This window comes from Hemicordylus capensis, chromosome 14 (assembly GCF_027244095.1).
Source record: "Hemicordylus capensis ecotype Gifberg chromosome 14, rHemCap1.1.pri, whole genome shotgun sequence".
In the NCBI taxonomy this organism is placed as follows: Eukaryota; Metazoa; Chordata; class Lepidosauria; order Squamata; family Cordylidae; genus Hemicordylus; species Hemicordylus capensis.
In genome coordinates this window covers 3,456,216-3,474,539 of record NC_069670.1, presented here as the reverse complement: position 1 = coordinate 3,474,539, position 18,324 = coordinate 3,456,216, and the positions used below count along the sequence as shown (strand labels likewise).

General features: G+C 49.5%; 1 protein-coding gene across 4 annotated transcripts in view; it reads left to right on the top strand.

The window, feature by feature from the left end:
* The window catches only part of LOC128337527 (acyl-coenzyme A thioesterase THEM4-like), a 46,457-nt gene that overhangs the window by 18,187 nt on the left and 9,946 nt on the right, over positions 1–18,324 (top strand). Inside the window, exons 8-9 of one of the 4 annotated variants that reach the window (XR_008312304.1) lie at positions 401–524; positions 7,616–7,687. The gene's annotated coding sequence lies outside the window, so the exon portion shown is untranslated. Of the gene's footprint in view, positions 1–400; positions 525–7,466; positions 7,688–18,324 lie in introns of those variants that run through there. The other 3 variants (XM_053278624.1, XR_008312303.1, XM_053278623.1) reach the window with 3 other exon arrangements.

The window sequence follows — 18,324 nt, the reverse complement described above, 5'->3', positions numbered from 1 at the left end:
TAGTGTAAGATATTGAGGCAGAGGCATGGAGGAAGACGTAACACGATGGTGCACCCACATATATGGGCCATCCCACAACGCAACGTTCCATCTGCCGTGTAACATAAGGTTGCGCTGTGGTGGAAGACCTGTCTTGCACAAAACACAAGGATTGCTCAGGCGCAGTTGTGTGATGGGCTGCCTTGGGAAACTGTGTTTGCACAATTCTTGCAGTTCACACAAGAGGATTCTTGCACAACTTGTTATAAGGTAGATGGCCAAGTATGTCAGCTGGTAAAATCATGGGATCTGGTCCGGGTCAGCCTTGAGGAGTTATCACTCCTACGCTTGCTTAATTGCACGTCTCGATTAGCCAGTTCTCTGTTAGTCAAAGCACTGACACCATCCCCTTCCTTTCCAGGTATCAAAAGTGTGCAGGAGATAACCAGCAGACCTGGCGACACATGACTGAAGTAGCATGGTTCTCTTTCATTTCTCGCCTTTTCCTGAGGGCTCAAAAATTCTGCCATCATCCAGTTTTCACAGTGAGTATTCTCTCGCCTTAGCTTTCCGCACAGGAGATCGAGAGTTGGTTTCTTCCGTCGCTCCTTTTTGGTATCTGCTGCCTGCTGAGGAGACCTAGTCTTGTGGGAGCCAGCATGAATTGTCCCCTTTGCTAAGCAGGGTCTGCCCTGGTTTGCATTTGGATGGGAGGCTACATGTGTGAGCATTGTATGGGACCACTCTGAGAAGAGTAGAAGGTTCCACATTCCCTCCCTGGCAGCATCTCCAAGATAGGGCTGAGAGAGAGACTCCTGCCTGCAACCTTGGAGAAGCTGCTGCCAGTCTGTGTAGACAATACTGAGCTAGATGGACCAAGGGGTCTGGCTCAGTATATGGCAGTTTCCTAGGTTCCTGCCTTTCTGAGCAATGGGACTTTCCAGGGTAGGGCTCCTAGGTTTAAAGCTTTTTAAACATTCCAGTGCTTTCATCCCTGCTCTCTGGTCTTGCTGCTGGCTGTTGTCCTGAGGGCCCCTGTGATGATCCCTGGGGAAGGAACCCCCTTTGGTGATCCTGAATTCTGGTACTGGGGAGAAAAAGATCTCCCTCTGCTTTGCCTACTATGCATGATTTTACCCATTTCTAGTGCCTGTCTGTCTGTCACTTAGCCCCGGTCACTCTTTGCATGAACTCAATAAATCCCCAAATCTTCATCCGTTCATCGTAAGGAAAGTGCTGTGGGCGATCAGGGGCGCAGTATTTTGAGCCCGGCCAGACGGGCCCCGCTAGACAAGCCCTCTGAGGGGGCTTTTGGCTCAGGGGCGGGACGTGCGAGAGGTCTCCGTTTTGATCCCTGGCAGCATCTCCAGGTAGGGCTGGGAGAGGCTTCTGCTTGAAACCCTGGAGAAGCTGCTGCCAGTCAGTGTAGGCAAGACTGAGCTAGATGGACCAAGGGTCTGACTCGGTCTAAGGCAGGCTCCTGTACTGGGGATGGGGCTGCTGCTCAGTGGGAGAGCAGACAGTTCAGTCTGTGCCATCTCCAAGCATTGGGGGCATGCCCCTGAGCACCAGGCGCTAGGGGACACCAGCAAGAGGGGGCAGTAGCCCTCCTTACCCCACTTGCAGGCTTCCCAGGTGCAGCTGGTCAGCCGCTGCGTGAAGCAGGGACTAGATGGATCCTTTGATCTGATCCAGAAGGGCCTTTTCTTATGTTCAGGTTCAGTCTCCCTGGCCTATCCAGTCCCAAAGATCTGGGATAACCAGCTTGGCATTCATTCATTCATTCATTCATCCATTCATTCCCTTCCAAAAAATGGCTCAGGGTGGTTTACACAGAGAAATAACAAATACATAAGATGGCCCCCTATCCATCACAATCTAAAAGGAACATAAGCTAAGACACCAGCAACAGTCACTGGAGGTCCTGTGCTGGAGGTGGAGAGGGCCAGTTACTCCCCCCCTGCTAAATAAAGAGAATCGCCACATTAAAAGGTGCCTCTTTGCCAAGTAAGCAGGCAAAAGCCTTAGGAGGGATTTAAACGCATACATGGAGGGCAGGTCTATCAGTGGCTACTAGTCTGAGGGCTAGAGGCCACCTCCCGCCTCAGAGGCAAGATGCCTCTGAATCCCAGTTGCAGGAGAGCAGCAGCAGGAGAGAGGGCACACACATACTTCTTGCCTGTGGGCTACCCCCAGAGGCATATGGTGGGACACCGTGTGAAACAGGATGCTGGGCTAGATGGGCATTCTTGGGCCTGATCCAGCAGGGCTGTTCTTATGTTCTTGGGGAGAGACTGCAGTCAGAGTAAAGCAGGCCTGCTCAACTTCGGCCCTCCTGCAGATGTTGGCCTACAATTCCCATAATCCCTGGCTATTGGCTTCTGTGGCTGAGAATTACGGGAGTTGTAGTCCAAAAACATCTGGGGGGCCTAAGTTGAGCAGGCCTGGAGTAGAGGGTACTGCATTCCGTAAACTGGCGTTCTGTTTCTGGATACAGTAGCTTCTCCTTTTTAGCGGGGGGCCCATAGCCCGCTGGACGCAGCTTACGTTTGGCATTCAGAATTAGAAGGCCCTAGCTTGAATCTCCAGCTGATAAAATCCAAGGCAGAGAGAGACCCCCAAGAGAGACCCCTTGCCCAAGACTTTTCGAAGCCCCTGAAATAGCTCAACTCAGCCTTGGCCTCCAATAGGCAGCTTCATACGTCTTAGCCATAAAAGGATTTCTCTGTACAAACCAAAGACACGACACCACATGCGTATCATTGCAATCTTCTTTATTTTGGAAGCAGAGACAGGAGAGGGGAAACAGCATCTATTTAAACTAGTCTATGCAAAGAAGAAACCTCCAAGTACTGACCCCGCTTCAGTCTTAACTGGAGTGGGATTCGGTTCTCGCATCACGTGGTTTTACGCAGGGCAGGAACTTCCATCGAGATGTTCACCAGAAGCAACTTGGGGCCGGTTCGTGGATGACATCAGTGGCGGTGTGGGCTTCTTCAACAACCACGTGGTGTCGCTGGGCTGACGGTTGAGTTGCGCTCTGTTCTTGGAATTTGCTCTCGCTCTGGTGTGTGTTTATTTTATTTATTATATTTTTATGCTGCCTCACCCAGACGGCTCTAGGCGGTTCACAAATAGAAAACACTGGTCTGTGCTGGTGGTCTGAGCCCCCGACTAGGATTTGAGGTTCCCTTGGCTGGTGTGGGGAGTGACCCTTCTCTGTTCCCTGAGGCCCCTGAGTAGGTCGGTGAGTTGGCTCTTGCTCTGTTCTTCGGTGCTCCCGGGTCTCTTTCTGAGTTGGGCCTGTTGAAAGTTGAGGGGGTATTTTGTGGGTTGGGTCACGGTTTTGTTTGGAGGATTCCAGAATCTGCCTATAGGTCTGCCTATCCAGTGGGTGGGATGGGGGTCCTGCTTGTTTTCTTGGAGTAAACTCCAAGATTCTGCACCTTTATGGTGGTCAGCAGCTTTCACTCCTCCTCCCACCTTCTCTGGGTTCAAGCTGACATAACTGGGGCCTGCTCCTTTCACTCCCCCCTTCAAAGGGCTCACGCTGATAATTCTGCTGTCTTCCCTGGCCCCCCTCTCTTGGGGCTGGTTCACGTTCCTGAAGCTGCTGCCTCTCGCCTTGTCTGGATTCCCTTTCTAGGGCTTCAGGCTCATAATACTGCCATCTTGTTTGACCATCCTCTGGTTTGCGTTGCTGACTCTGCCTCTGCTCACCTTCTCTTTCCAGGGGTTCACATTCATAATACTGCTGCCTTCCCTGGCCACCCTCTCTCGGTGCTGGCTCACGTTGCTGAATCTGCCTCCGCTCACTTTCTCTTGGTACCCGTTCCAGAGGCTCACGTTGATAATTCTGCTGTCTTCCCTGGCCATCCTCTATTGGTGCCTGTCCACGTTCCTGAAGCTGCCACCTCTCGTCTTCTCTGGATTCCCTTTCTAGGGCTTCAGGCTCATAATACTGCTGTCGTCTTTGGCCATCCTCAGGTTCACGTTGCTGTATCTGCCTCTGCTCACCTTCTCTTTCCAGGGGTTCACGTTCATAGTATTGCTGCCTTCCCTGGCCGCCCTCTCTCGGTGCTGACTCACGTTGCTGAATCCTCCTCTGTTCACCTTCTCTTTCCAGGGGCTCCAGTTCATAATATTGCCGTCTGCTCTGGCCGCCCTCTCTCGGTGCTAGCTCATGTTGCTGAATCTGCTGTCGTCTTTGACCATCCTCTGGTTCACGTTGCTGAATCTGCCTCTGCTCACCTTCCCTTTCCAGGGGTTCAGGTTCATAATACTGCTGTCTGCTTTGGACATCCTGTCTTGGGGCTGCCTGAAGCCTCCGCCTCTCACCTTTTCTGGATTCCCTTTCCAGGAATTCAGATTCATAATCCAGCTCTCCTCCTTGAACATCCCGTCCTTGTGCTGGTTCACGTCCCTGAAGCCTCCTCCTTCCACCTTCTGTTGCATCCTGTTCACGTGCCTGGTCTGTTTGACGCTCAGCCTCCCTTGATTGGGATTCAGTTCTCTGCTGTCTTCCTCTTCCACCTTCTCTATATTCAGGAACGTGAGTTTGAGATCTCGCTCTGCGTTCGGGCTCCCGTATCTGCAGCCTTCTCTGCTCACGCTCTGGATCACGTGACTGAGATCTCCTCTCGCTATCTCTGGGGAATCGGTGGTGTTCGTCATAGCCAACTACTGGTTCCCGGTCGCGTGACTGATCACGGCGCTCCTCAGCCACGCGTCGTCCAAGACCACGTGAACTCACCTCTTGCAGTTCCGTCTCGCGTGACACATCCTCTCTCTCCCCATCTTCCCATACTTGAGGCTCACGAGATGGCCGGCACCTTCCATAGTCATATCTGACTTCCGTCTGTTGTGGGAGACCTTGCCTCCGATCTTGCTCTCTCTGTGCGAGCTCTCGGGGAGACTGGCCTCTGCCTTCTTCATCCCGCAGCTGATGCTCACACGATGGATGCCGTCTCTCCCTACTGTCTCTCAATGCAAGACTTGATGGACGGCGCTGGCGGTCCTCTTCGACTCGTGACTGGCGCTGGCGGTCCTCTTCGACTCGTGCTTCAGTTTCTCTTCGTTGACGACGGCCTGCGTCATTCCTTCGGGCCTCAGAATCACAGGCCAGATGACGACTCTCCACATCAACCTGAGGTTTGCGCTCACGTGATTGGCCCCTGTACTCATCATCCCAATCCTGAGGCTCATGAGATTGACGGAATCTCCTACAATCGCCCCTCGGTTCACGATCGCCCACTTGGCAGCTCCAGTCATCTGCTCGGGCTACAGGTTCACGCTGTACGTAATCTCTCCTCTCCTCCCCTCTCGTGGTAGCATCAGTTGGACGGAGGCTCCTCCAGTCGGAATCTCTTCCCTGACGGACATCCTCTCCTTCCCTTTCATTATCACGTAGCTGGCGGCGGGCCCGTTCATCTCCCCGTGGTTCCCCTTTGCGTGGATCTCTGCTGGCATCTCCCTCTTGAAGGCAGCTTTCTCTGGGCTGCAGGTGAGAGTAGCAAGCCTTGGCCACTCTGAAGATGAGAAGCAGGTATTCGTTGAAGTCCACCATTCCGTCCCCATTGATGTCCAGCAGCTGGAACGTCAGCTCGACCGTCTTAGGGTCACAAGGGTTCTGAAAGAGGGGAAAGTCAGGGAGGAAGGGAATGAGACTTGGTATCGGATTTCTGTTTGTATCCACCCAGTGGCAGAGCATCTTCTTGGCATGCAGAAGGCCCCAGGTTCAATCCCTGGCAGCATCTCCAGGTAGGGCTGGGAGGGACTCCTGTCTGACAAGCTGCTGCCAGTCAGTGTAGACAGTCCTGAGCTGGATGGACCAAGGGTCTGAGGCAGCTTCCTGTGTTCCTGTTTCCGTACAGGAATTCCTATGTAGCTGCCTTCAGTACAGTGGGCCAAAACATTTTTATTTAAGAACAGCCCTGCTGGATTGGATCAGGCCCAAGAAGGCCCATCTAGTCCAGCATCCTGTTTCCCACAGTGGCCCACCAGATGCCGCTAGGCATTATCCCTCAATTGTCTCTTTGGCAAAAATCCAGCTTGATCTTCATGAATAAAATGCCTCAGTATAGCCTTCATTCTTCTTGCCAGAATAGCAGCAAAAAGTTTATAATCATTATTTAAAAGTGAAATTGGTCTATAGTTTTTAACTAACGTTAAGTCTTGGTCTGGTTTGGGGATTACTACAATATTTGCGTACTTCCACGAATCTGGCATAGTCCCTTTTTGTAAAATATCATTCATAGTCCATTGAAGAGGTTGTAAAACTTGATCTTTAAATGACTTATAGTATAAAGCTGACAGTCCATCAGGCCCGGGGGCCTTATTGGGCTTGGCTTGATTTATTACTTCTATTACTTCCATAACTGTTATCGGAGCATTCATAATTTCTATTTGCTCCTTAGTAAGTTTTGGAATATTTTTTGGTCCTGAGAAACTGCTCAATTTTTTTTTATCTTCAGCTATTTTGCCTTTATATAATTCTGAATAATATTTAAAGAATTCCGCTCTTATTTTCTTTCCATCTTATGAGTCAGACCATTGATCCATCTAGCTCAGTATTGTCTTCACAGACTGGCAGCAGCTTCTCCAAGGTTGCAGGCAGGTATCTCTCTCAGCCCTATCTTGGAGATGCTGCCAGGGAGGGAACTTGGAACCTTCTCCTCTTCCCAGAGCGGCTCCATCCCCTGAGGGGAAGATCTTGCAGTGCTCACACATCAAGTCTCCCATTCAAATGCAACCAGGGCAGGCCCTGCTTAGCTAACGGGACAAGTCATGCTTGCTGCCACAAGACCAGCTCTCCTTGAGAAGGAAAAGCATTTAAAAGGCATGTCTAGTATATCCCCCAAAGGTGGGGCTTCTGCCATACAAGTGGGAGCCACCCATGAATATGTATCCCCAGCCCAGATCAACCAGATCTCCACATGCCACCAGCAGAGATCCAGGTGGCTGCTCTACAATCATAGACATAGGGACATAGGAAGCTGCCATATACTGAGTCAGACCATTGGTCCATCTAGCTCAGTATTGTCTACCCAGACTGGTAGCGGCTTCTCCAAGATTGCAGGCAGGAATCTCTCTCTCAGCCCTATCTTGGAGATGCTGCCAGGGAGGGAACTTGGAGCCTCAGATGCTCTTCCCAGAGTGGCTTCATCCCCTGAGGGGAATCTCTTAAAGTTCAGATAACAAGTCTCCCATTCAGATGCAACCAGGTCAGACCCTGCTTAGTATAGTGTTAGAGTGCTGGACTAGGACCAGGGAGACCCGAGTTCAAATCCCCATTCACCCACGATAATTGCTGGCTGACTCTGGGCCAGTCACTTCTCTCTCAGCCTCACCTACTTCACAGGGTTGTTGTGAAAGAGAAACTCAAGTATGTAGTACACCGCTCTGGGCTCCTTGGAGGAAGAGCAGGATATAAATTTAATAATAATAATAAGGGGACAAATCGGCTTGGTTTTGCCCACCAGGTCCCATTTTCCTGGCACCCGTCCCGTGAAAGCTGACACAACCTCTGGCTCTGCGGCCCCACCCTTAGACAGCGGCCCTTCGTGTAGCTCCCACTCACCTTGATGACCTCGGCAAACTCTTCCCGGATCAGCCTCTTCATCTCCTTCCGGTTCAGGGTGAAGCCGTCCCCATGGCGCCGGGCATACTTGTAGAAGACACCAATGATGGTGCAGATGCTGTCAAGAAGGTGAGACATCTTCCAGGAGGTTCTGTTGGGACTGGTGAGAGAAACGGCTGCGGTTAGTGCAGGATTAATGTCCCTGGGGCTGGCGTTGGATTTTATTTATTTATTTATTTATTTATTTCAAATTTGTACATCTCCCCAAACTTTCATCTCTGGGTGGTTAACAATAGCATAAAATTAGTTAAAAACATATACTAAAGACAATTTGACAATTTAAAAATAAACCAGAAATCAAAACCCTAAAAATTTAGGAAGCTGAGAAAGCTTGGGCGAAAAAGATGGGTTTTCAAGTGTGGTTTGAAAATTGCCAGAGATGGGAGAGGATCGTATCTCAGCAGGGAGTGCATTCCACAATCTCGGAGACAGTTTCTTTTCCCTTGCTAGGATGACTGGTATTTCTATACTGCTTTTCAACAAAAGTTCCCAAAGCAGTTATAAATATAAATAAATAAAACGGCTCCCCAAAGGGCTCACAATCTGAGAAAGAAACATAAGATAGCAACAGCCGCTGGAGGGATGCTGTGCTGGGGATGGGGAGGGCCAGTTGCTCTCCCCCTGCTAAACAGAAGAGATTCACCACTTTTTAAAGGTGCCTCTCTGCTCAGTTAGCAGGGTTTTTTTTATACCCTCTCCAAGTCAAGCCTTACTGATGGTTCCCCATTTAGCATAACAAAGAGGCATCGACTGTTCCATCCTCTGCAAAACTGTCTAACCTGTCTAAATCTAGTGGCCATCACCACATCTTGTGGCAGTGAATTCCAAAGTTTGTTACATATTAGGAGATTAAAAAGTCCTCCTGCCAGTCCTGAATCTACTACCAGTCATCTTCACTGGGTGACCCTGACTTTGAGTATATTGAGAGAGGGAATAAAAATGCCCCTTTCCCCATATCGTTTATAATTTTATAAAACTGTCAGATAATACATACATAGGAAGCTGCCATATACCGAGTCAGACCCTTGGTCCATCTGCCTCAGTAGTGTCTACCCAGACTGGCAGCAGCTTCTCCAAGGTTGCAGGCAGGAGTCTCTCTGTCCTATCTTGGAGATGCTGCCAGGGAGGGAACTTGGAACCTTCTGCTTGCAAGCAGGCAGGTGCTCTTCCCAGAGCAGCCCCATCTCCTAAAGAATCTCTTCCTGTGCTCACACATGTCATTTCCCATTCAAAAACAAACCAGGGCAGACCCTGCTTAGCCAAGGGGACCATTCATGCTCTCGGCCACAAGACCAGCTCTCCTCCCCATCTTTGGTTCCCAAAGCCATCAAGGGTCCTTCCTTGTAGGGAAGGCGTCCTAACCCCTCGCCATCTCTTCTCCCAAGTTTATCCTGTCCTTTTAGAAAACGGAGCTCTTTCTAGACACCTCGGCCTTCTCCCGTCCTTCAGGTATACGGTAAAACGGCAACTCACCCAAGTCAGTCAATTCCACGGTCCGCAGGCTTCGACGGAGCAGGTTGGAGAACACTGTGCAGTCGGTCCCTTTTTATATGGTTCTTAATTATGCCCCTGGGAGGCAACACCCTCAAGGGATGAGGCCTGATTCATCTCCGGCCCTGCCCAGACTGTTACACCTTGCTCTCCTCCAAACGGGGCGTTTTAGCTTCTCTCCTCTCCCACCACCACCCCACCACCCACCACCTTTACATTGTCTTTGAGGATGTGTCTCTCGGAGCCCAGGAATAATATCCGTTTCCATGGGGCGCCGATATGAGCCAATGGAGTCCCACCTTTCTTGGTGAGCTCCCACACTGTGGCCCTGCCCTCAAGGTCTATCTAGTCCAGCATCCAACTTGGTTGGAAAAGTCGCAGTTCAACTTCTCTTGTTTGGGGCCACGCCATTGGGTTGCTGGAGAAAGATCGGGACTTGTTGCCTTAGTCACAACAAACTTTCACCCACCCACCCCCCGCATTGGCACCAACCACCCCTGCCGTTGCTCCCCTGCAACTAGTATTTGGAGGCATCCTGCCTCTGAGGCTGGAGGTGGCCCGCAGCCACCAGACTAGTAGCCATTGGTAGACCTGTCCTCCATGAATTTATCTAGACCCCTCTTCAAGCCAGCCAAGCTCACCCTAACCCCTGCTCACTGGGGAAAGAGGCACCTTTTTAACATGGTGGTTCTCTTTTTATTTAGCCACCTTAAGTGGCACGGCAGGGAAATGCTGGACTAACAAGCAGAAGGTTGCCGGTTCGAATCCCTGCTGGTACTGTATCGGGCAGCTATGTAGGAAGATGCTGAAAGGCATCGGCTCATCCTGCACGGGAGGAGGCCATGGTCAATCCTTCCTGTATTGTACCAAAGAAAACTGCCATGCTCTGTGGGTGCCAGGAGTCGAAATTGACTTGATGGCACACTTTATCTTTATCTCTTTATTTAGCAGGGGGGGAGTAACTGGCTCTATCCACCCCCCACCCCAGCACAGCACCCCTTCAGTGATGTTGCTGGCGTCTATCTTGTTGTTTTTTGGGTTTTTTTTAGATTGTGAGCCTTTTCGGGGACAGGGAGCCATCTGATTTATTTATTTATTATTTCTCTGTGTAAACTACCCTGAGCCATTTTTGGAAGGGAGGTATAGAAATCGAATGAATGAATGAATGAATGAATGAATGAATGAATGAATGAATGAATAGGCCATGAGCCAACTGGGGTGGTCAGTGCCAATGGGTGGGGGCACGAAAGCTTGCTGTGATTTTTGGTAAGGTCTACTACCAAGCAGAAGGTTGCCGGTTTGAATCCCCGCTGGTATGTTCCCCAGACTATGGGAAACACCTAAATGGGGCAGCAGCGATATAGGAAGGTGCTGAAAGGCATCATCTCATACAGGGTAGGAGATGGCAATGGGGAAACTATCCTGTATTCTACCAAAGAGAACCACAGGGCTCTGTGAGTGCCAGGAGTCAAAACTGACTTGATGGCACACTTTACCTTTGCACCCCTAGAGATGGAGAAAAAGTGATTGCCTTACCTAGTGAGCTGCCACATACCGAGTCAGACCCTTGGTCCATCTAGCTCAGTATTGTCAACCCAAACTGGCAGCAGCAGCTCCAAAGTTGCAGGCAGGAGTCTCTCTCAGCCCTATTTTGGAGATGGCAAGGAGGGAGCTTGGAACCTTCTGAATGCATGTAGGTAATCTCTTACAGTGCTCACATGTAGTCTCCCATTCAAATGCAAACCAGGGTGGACCCTGCTTAGCAAAGGGGATAATTCATGCTTGCTGCCTCAAGACCAGCACTCTTCCCTACCAATGTATGACTGAGCAACAGCTGGAACATAGGCAGCTTCCATATACCGAGTCAGACCCTTGGTCCATCTAGCTTAGCATTGTCTTCACAGACTGGCAGTGGCTTCTCCAAGGTTGCAGGCAGGAATCTCTCTCAGCCCTATCTTGGAGATGATGCCAGGGAGGGAACCTGCAACCTTCTGCTCTTCCCAGAGCGGTAGTGGTCTGACTCAGTATATGGCAGCTTCCTCTGTTCCTATGTGTCCACTCCATGCGTGGGGAGTGGGATTGTATTGGCTGGCCCCACCTCCTGATCTCGCCACACTGGCTCTCCCACCCACCCCACCTTGGTGCATTGAGGCAAATGTGAGAATCATTTTTTCACATGCATGGAGTAGGTAAGGACTCTCTATGAAGCCCACTACCCTGTTCAATCCGGACTCCTAATTGAGTATGAGAGCCTACATGCTTCCAAGGGCGTGCCCATAGAAACCCGATCCTCACCTTTGCCTCCATACAAGAAGGTGGGGGCATCACCCGTCCGGCCTCCAGACGTAGAGTGACTTTCAAAAGGTTTGTGAGAAGAGGACGTGTGAGTCCGTAAGCCAGGCCCACACATTTTGACCATCAGTGCCATTGTGCTACATACTTAAGTTTCTCCTCACAACAACCCTGTGAAATAGGTGAGGCTGAGAAAGAAGTGACGGGCCCAGAGTCACCCAGCAAGTCTCATGGCTGAGTGGGGATTTGAACTCGGGTCTCCCCAGTCCTGGTCCAGCACTCTAACCACTACACTGTGCTGGCTCAGATTGTAGCTTATATAATACCACTTTTATTAGCTTATATACCACTTTTCAACACAAGGTCCTAAAGCGGTTTACAGAGATATAAATAAATAAATGAAATGGCTCCCTGTGCCCAAAGGGCTCACAATCTTAAAAAAAAGAAAGAAAGAAACTTAAGACAGACACCAGCAACAGCCACTGGAGCGATGCTGTGCTAGGGATGGAGAGGGCCAGTTGCTCTCCCCCTGCTATATAAAGAGAATCACCACATTTAAAAGGTGCCTCTAACTTAAAAAGTTAGCAGGGAACCGCCCTAGAGATGGAAAATAATTACAGCTTCCTGAGTTTCATCACTACTTCTTTATCCTTACCGCCAAATGAGTAGGGTTAAAATTTCTCACAGAGGAAAGGGTCAGAGTCAGGCTAACAACGAGCACTCTCCATGGAGACCTGTTTGGGAGGACCTTCCTGCCAAGGTTCATTTGTTTATCGTTTGATTTATATACGGCTTTTCATTAAAATCCTCTCAAAGCGGTTTACGATATAGTTAAAACAATAAACAATTAAAATACAAAAAGTGCAGCTATGAATATCAACATAATCTCTATTTAAAAACTTATATAAAAACAATAATGCATAAAAGACAGAGCAGCAGCAGTAAAAACTACTCTCATTTAAAAGCCTGGGTGAAGAGCCACGTCTTGACTCGTTCTCTAAAAGCTGTGGTGGGAGCTGAGGAGCAGATACCAGCCGGGAGAGGATTCCGAAGCCCCAGGGGCCATGACTGAGAAGGCCCTGCCCCGCTGCCAGAGGAATGGAAGTTCGGAGGAATTTCCATGCCTCTGACAACCCCAATAACATTTTATAGCTACTTGTTTTAAAGCTTTTAAACACCGCATTGCACATTTGGCCGCTGCAGGACAATAAAAGTATGCGAACAGACAGAAAGTCTTGCCAGGAAATCACTGCAGGACAATAAAAGTATGCAAACAGATGGAAAGTCTTGCCAGGAAATCACCGTTTCTCCATCTCTAAGGGTGCCGGACTTGTCAAAAATCACAGAGAGCATTCGTCCCACGAATGGCAAGATGGCACCGATCACCCCAGTCGGCTCATGGCCTAGTCTGTATGACTAAAGCAACAAGTCCCCATCTTTCAACTGCAGGCCAATGGCGTGGCCCCCAACAAGAGAGGTTGAACGGTGACTTTTCCAACCAAGCTGGATGCTGGACTAGATCGGCCTTGGGCCGGATCCAGGGGGGCTGTTCTCACGTTGTGCAAACCTTCTCTGTGCCCTCCTGCTTGCCATGAGTTCTCACGCCCTACACCACAGGACCGGGAGAGCTGGTCTTGTGGGAGCAAGCATGAGTTGTCCCCTTTGCTAAGCAGGGTCCACCCTGGTTTGCATTTGAATGGGAGACTGCATGTGTGAGCACTGGGAGATATTCGCCTTTGGGGATGGAGCCGCTCTGGAAAGCGCATCACCATGCTTGCATGCAGAAGGTTCCCTGGCATCTCCAAGACAGGGCTGGGAGAGACTCCTGCCTGCAACCTTGCTATGCTATTAGAAGCATAGGAACAGAGGAGCTGCCGTATACCGAGTCAGACCCTTGGTCCACCTAGCTCAGCATTGTCTACCCAGACTGGCAGCGGCTTCTCCAGGGCTGCAGGCAGGAGTCTCTCTCAGCCCTGTCTTGGAGATGCTGCCAGGGTGGGAGCTTGGGACCTTCTACATGCAAGCAGGCAGGTGCTCTTCCCAGGGCGACCCCATCCCCTCAGAGAGCGGTACCCAAACTGGATTCCTCCAGGTGTTGCTGAACTACAACTCCCAGCATCCCCAGCTACAACTTCTTATGGCTGGGGATGCTGGGAGTTGTAGTTCAGCAACGTCTGGAGAGACCCAGCTTAGGAACTGCTGCCCTAAGGGGAGTGAGGATCTTATAGCGCTCACCTGTAGTTGCCCATCCAGATGCAAACCAGGGTGGACCCTGCTTAGCAAAGGGGGTAGCTCATGCTCCCTACCGTAGGAGCAGCTCTCCTGGTCTTGGAGATCAGGATCCGTCCCAAGGCTGATCTAGTCCAGCATCCAGCTTGGTTGTAAAAGGCACAGTTCAGCCTCTCTTGCTGTGTTACAGTAATTCCTGCTTGCTACCACAAGACCAGCTCTTATATCTGAACATAAGGTCTACCTTGCCTAGATGCATCCACAGGGGCCCTATGCGGCCTTGATTCCCCCTCAGCATATGGGCACTTGAGTCACCTGGAAGGTGGGTGCACAGTCACTGACTTACCAGGGGGTGACTGTACCAACAGCACCCTAACGTGCCCGTACCCTACCCTACCCTACCCTACCCTACCCTACCCTACCCAACCCATTAGGCTAACTTGGTTACATTGCCTAAGAAAGGGCCCTCTTGTTCTGTTGGCAGCACAGCGTTGTAATTTTTGGGAAGAGCACGATCCAGACTTAATGGCCAGATGGCTTAACAGCTCATTATCAGTGGGTCAAGGGTGTAATTAGCTTAGCAGGGGATCGGAGACTAACTCAGGTGGCGACAGGGTTACTCACATCCTGGAGAAAAGACAGGATGGTGGCTTCCCGCAGCCACCTTTTGGAAATGCCGACTAAACGGGACAGAGCCTTCTCTCCGAAAGATGTAATTAATTCCTTGTAAGCACAGCCAGTCCCTTGCAAAGGCTGACCCTCTGTGGGTTGACTCAGAAATCGAGGACTCCTTTCCCACGCTGCCCCTGAGGCCTGTGACATTCAGGTCTGGGGAGCCAGCCCACCGGGCAGAGTGGAAACTTGGAAACCCCTTGAATTGGCCCAGGGCAATGAGGTCCCCTTTTACCGCAGCCCTGATCCAAACGGAACAGTGTCGTAAGACCAAAAAGAGGCAGGTAATGCATCCCTGCGTCTCTACTACCACGTCCAGGTTAGTTCCTTTCCCTGGGCAACTCTGGGCCGGTCATTTCTCTTGCCGCCTTGTTGTGAAGAGAAACATAACCATGGACACCACTCTGGGCTCCTTGGAAGGCGAACAGGGTATACATGTCATAATAAATCAACAAATGTGTGTTTGAAAGGGTTGTAGCTTGTATTCATAGCTCGTATTCATATTCAGAAGCTTTGGAAATTAAGGTCTCAGTCCTCGCTTGCAAGGTTCAGATTCCTAGGCTCCATGCTGCCTTTTATTTTTATGTTTTAAATTCAAAACTCCAAGCACTGAGCTCACCCTTTTGTTTCTCTTAATTTGCCAGCCGTGCAGACTGCTAAGGAGATTATGGGATCGTTGAGAGTCCTTATTCTGAACAGTTTCTTAGAGATAGATGACAGCAAAATGTTGGTCAAAACCACTGACAACCAAATCACATAGGAACCAAGGAAGCTGCCATATACCGAGTCAGACCCTTGGTCCATCTAGCTCAGGATTGTCTACACCAGGCCTGCTCAGCTTCGGCCCTCCTGCAGATGTTGGCCTACAATTCCCATAATTCCTGGCTATTGGCTGCTGTGGCTGAGAATTATGGGAGTTGTAGTCCAAAAACAGCTGGGGGGCCTAAGTTGAGCAGGCCTGGTCTACACAGACTGGCAGTGGCTTCTCCAAGGCTGCAGCCAGGAATCTCTCTCAGGCCTATCTTGGAGATGCTGCCGGGGAGGGAACTTGGAACCTTCTGCATGCAAGAAGATGGGTGCTCTTCCCAGAGCGGCCCCATCCACTAAGGGGAATATCTTATAGTGCTCACGCATGTAGTCTCCCATTCAAATTCAAACCAGGGCAGACCCTGCTTAGAAAAGGGGACAAGTCATGCTTGCTACCACAAGACCAGCTCTCCTCCCGCTTTCTCCTTTCTTTTTTGTTGGCTTTAGCTCTGTCCACCCAACTGGATTCAACGAAGCCCCCACAATGATAAGCGTGTTGCAAAGTAACTCTTCGGTGCCAACTTTGGTGCGGAACCAGTTATTCTGAAGAGAGTCAGTCCATTTCCCAGTCTGGGTCTCTCACTCCGGTGTATTTTTTTTATACTCACCTTTCTATAGTGCCAAAATTCCTATTTCTAGGGTTTACATAGTAAAAAAAAGCACGCAATAAGTATAGCCCTGCTGGATCAGGCCCAAGGAGGCCCATCTAGTCCAGCATCCTGTTTCACACAGTGGCCCACCAGATGCCTCTGAGAAGCCCACAGGCAAGAGATGAGATCATGCCCCCTCTCCTGGGAGTTATTCGCGCTTGGCGTCAGGCTTCGGGGGAAACGTTGAGCAAAGCCACTTCGAAGTCCTTTCGCGGCATTGAGGGAAGCAGCCCCTCCGCTCTGCTCTCGGTTTTCTTTTGAAACAAGAACCACATGGCTTGCTCCGTGTTTTCCTTCTAGCCAATGGGAGTGGGGGGGCGGGGAGAGAGAGAAAGCTCCTGCAGAGATAGATCTGCATTTCTGAAGAGGGCATGCCTCTTATCATGCTAATGATTCTACGGAGGTGCCTCTCCCATTTGTTCCAGCTGTTGTCAGAAAAAGTAGCTTAAAAAACCAGCATTTTAAAAACCCAGACATACCTCGAGATAAGCTAGAATTCGCATCACAAAAGCCCAGTTTGTGCTCAGAGTGGGTCCAAGGATCTCGAAGGGACTTCGGGGTACGTTTGCCTGGTGTGTGAATGCACGCACTCTCTTCTGACGGAGATTCGGGGCAGAAGCCCTGTGTGTAAAGCCTCCTGCTGCTGCTCCCCTGCAACTGGTATTGAGTGGCATCTTGCCTCTGAGGCTGGCCTATAGCCCCCAGACTGGTAGCCACAGATAGACCTGTCCTCCATGAACTTATCTAAACCCCTCTTAAAAAATAGAAAGAAATTAAAACAATAATATTAAAAAAAATCAAACCATGCCGTCAGCACCAACTACACAAAACGTTTCTCCTCCACCATGCAGCCTAGAACCTTTTTTTTTAAGAAATCAAACGGATTCAGCTTGGATTTCCCAAGTCTGTGAGAGAGACGCCTTTCCATGTTTGTGGCCTGAAGTGCACACCCGTCCTGCACGTGAGCCAAAGAGCCTGAGCTACTTTGGTCAGGGAATTATTTGCTTATCGTTTCTCGGGGCAACAGCCAGTTCCCTCTGTGTGTTCTCCATCTGCTCGCTGTACTCACAGGCATTGTTAGACGCCTTTCCCTCTTCCACGTAGCACACAAGGCCTGATCTTTTAAAAAATAATAATAATGAAATGGGATTAGAAGGCGACGCCGAAAGCAAAACATCCGCTTCCCTCTGACACACATAATGTGGCTCATACCCAAGATTTGTAACTAAACAGCAGCCCTTATTCACTCTTTCCAAGAAATCTGGACTGCCTACGGTGGGTTCAGAAAAAGAATCTGGATTTGCATTCACTTATGCAGTGCTGATCCGCCGAAATGAGGGGATTAAACTTCATACGGCGTGGAAAGAATCATGATCGACTAATGACGTTTGCATGTCAAGCTGTTTTTAAAAAATGCAGCCAGCTGAAAACTGCCCCCTTCACTTTGGCAGTCTGCTTCTTTACAAGCTGAGAAAGTGTATCAGGGGAGACATGATTTGATTGATCGATTGATTGATTAAGTGCCGTCAAGTCGGTGTCGACTCTTCGCGACCACATAGATAGACACACAGACAGACATGACAGAGCGCTATAAAATTGTGCATGGTGTGGAGAAAGTTGACAGAGAGAAGTTTTTCCTCCCTGTCACATAACACTAGAACCAGGGGTCGTCCCATGAAACTGATTGCCAAATTAACCTCTGGAATTCTCTGCCACAAGATTGTGACAGTCACCAACTAGGATAAGAAGGGTTTAGGTAAAGTCATGGAGGACAGGTCTATCACTGGCTACTATCTGAGAGCCATCTTATTTATTTATTATTTCTCTGTGTAAACCGCCCTGAGCCACTTTTTGAAGGGTGGTATAGAAATCGAATTATTATTATTTATTTACACAGTCAGACAGGTGTTATTGACTGGTTTGTTTTATCCAGACATCGAGTCCTTCCCAAGGACCTGGGATGGCTGGATTTTATTGTCAATGTTGTTGAATTAGAAGGCACCCTCTTCCTTTGTTTGGATAGAACAAACCAGTCAATAATACCTGTCTGACTGTGTAAACAAGAAATAATGCAGAATAAAAAATGCAGAATAGAAGAAAAAGAAATAGGAAAAAATCACCAAATACAAAGATCTACAAATTGAAATTGAAAGGCTGTGGCAGAAAAAGACCCAAATAATCCCAGTGCTCATTGGCGCCCTGGGTGCAGTTCCAAAAGACCTTGAAGAGCACCTCAACACCATCGGGGCCACAGAAATCACCATCAGCCAGTTACAAAAAGCAGCTTTACTGGGAACAGCCTATATTCTGTGACGATATCTATAACCATTGACAATAAAATTCAGCCATCCCAGGTCCTTGGGAAGGACTCGATGTCTGGATAAAACAAACCAGTCAATCACACCTGTCTGACTGTGTAAACAAGAAATAACAACAACAATAATAATAATAAAGGCAGCCTCAGAGGCACAATGCCTCAAAATGCTAGTTGGGTGGGGAATGGCAGCAGGAGAGAGGGCATGCCCTCCCCTCTTGCCTGTGCCTCAATACCAGTTGAATCATTAG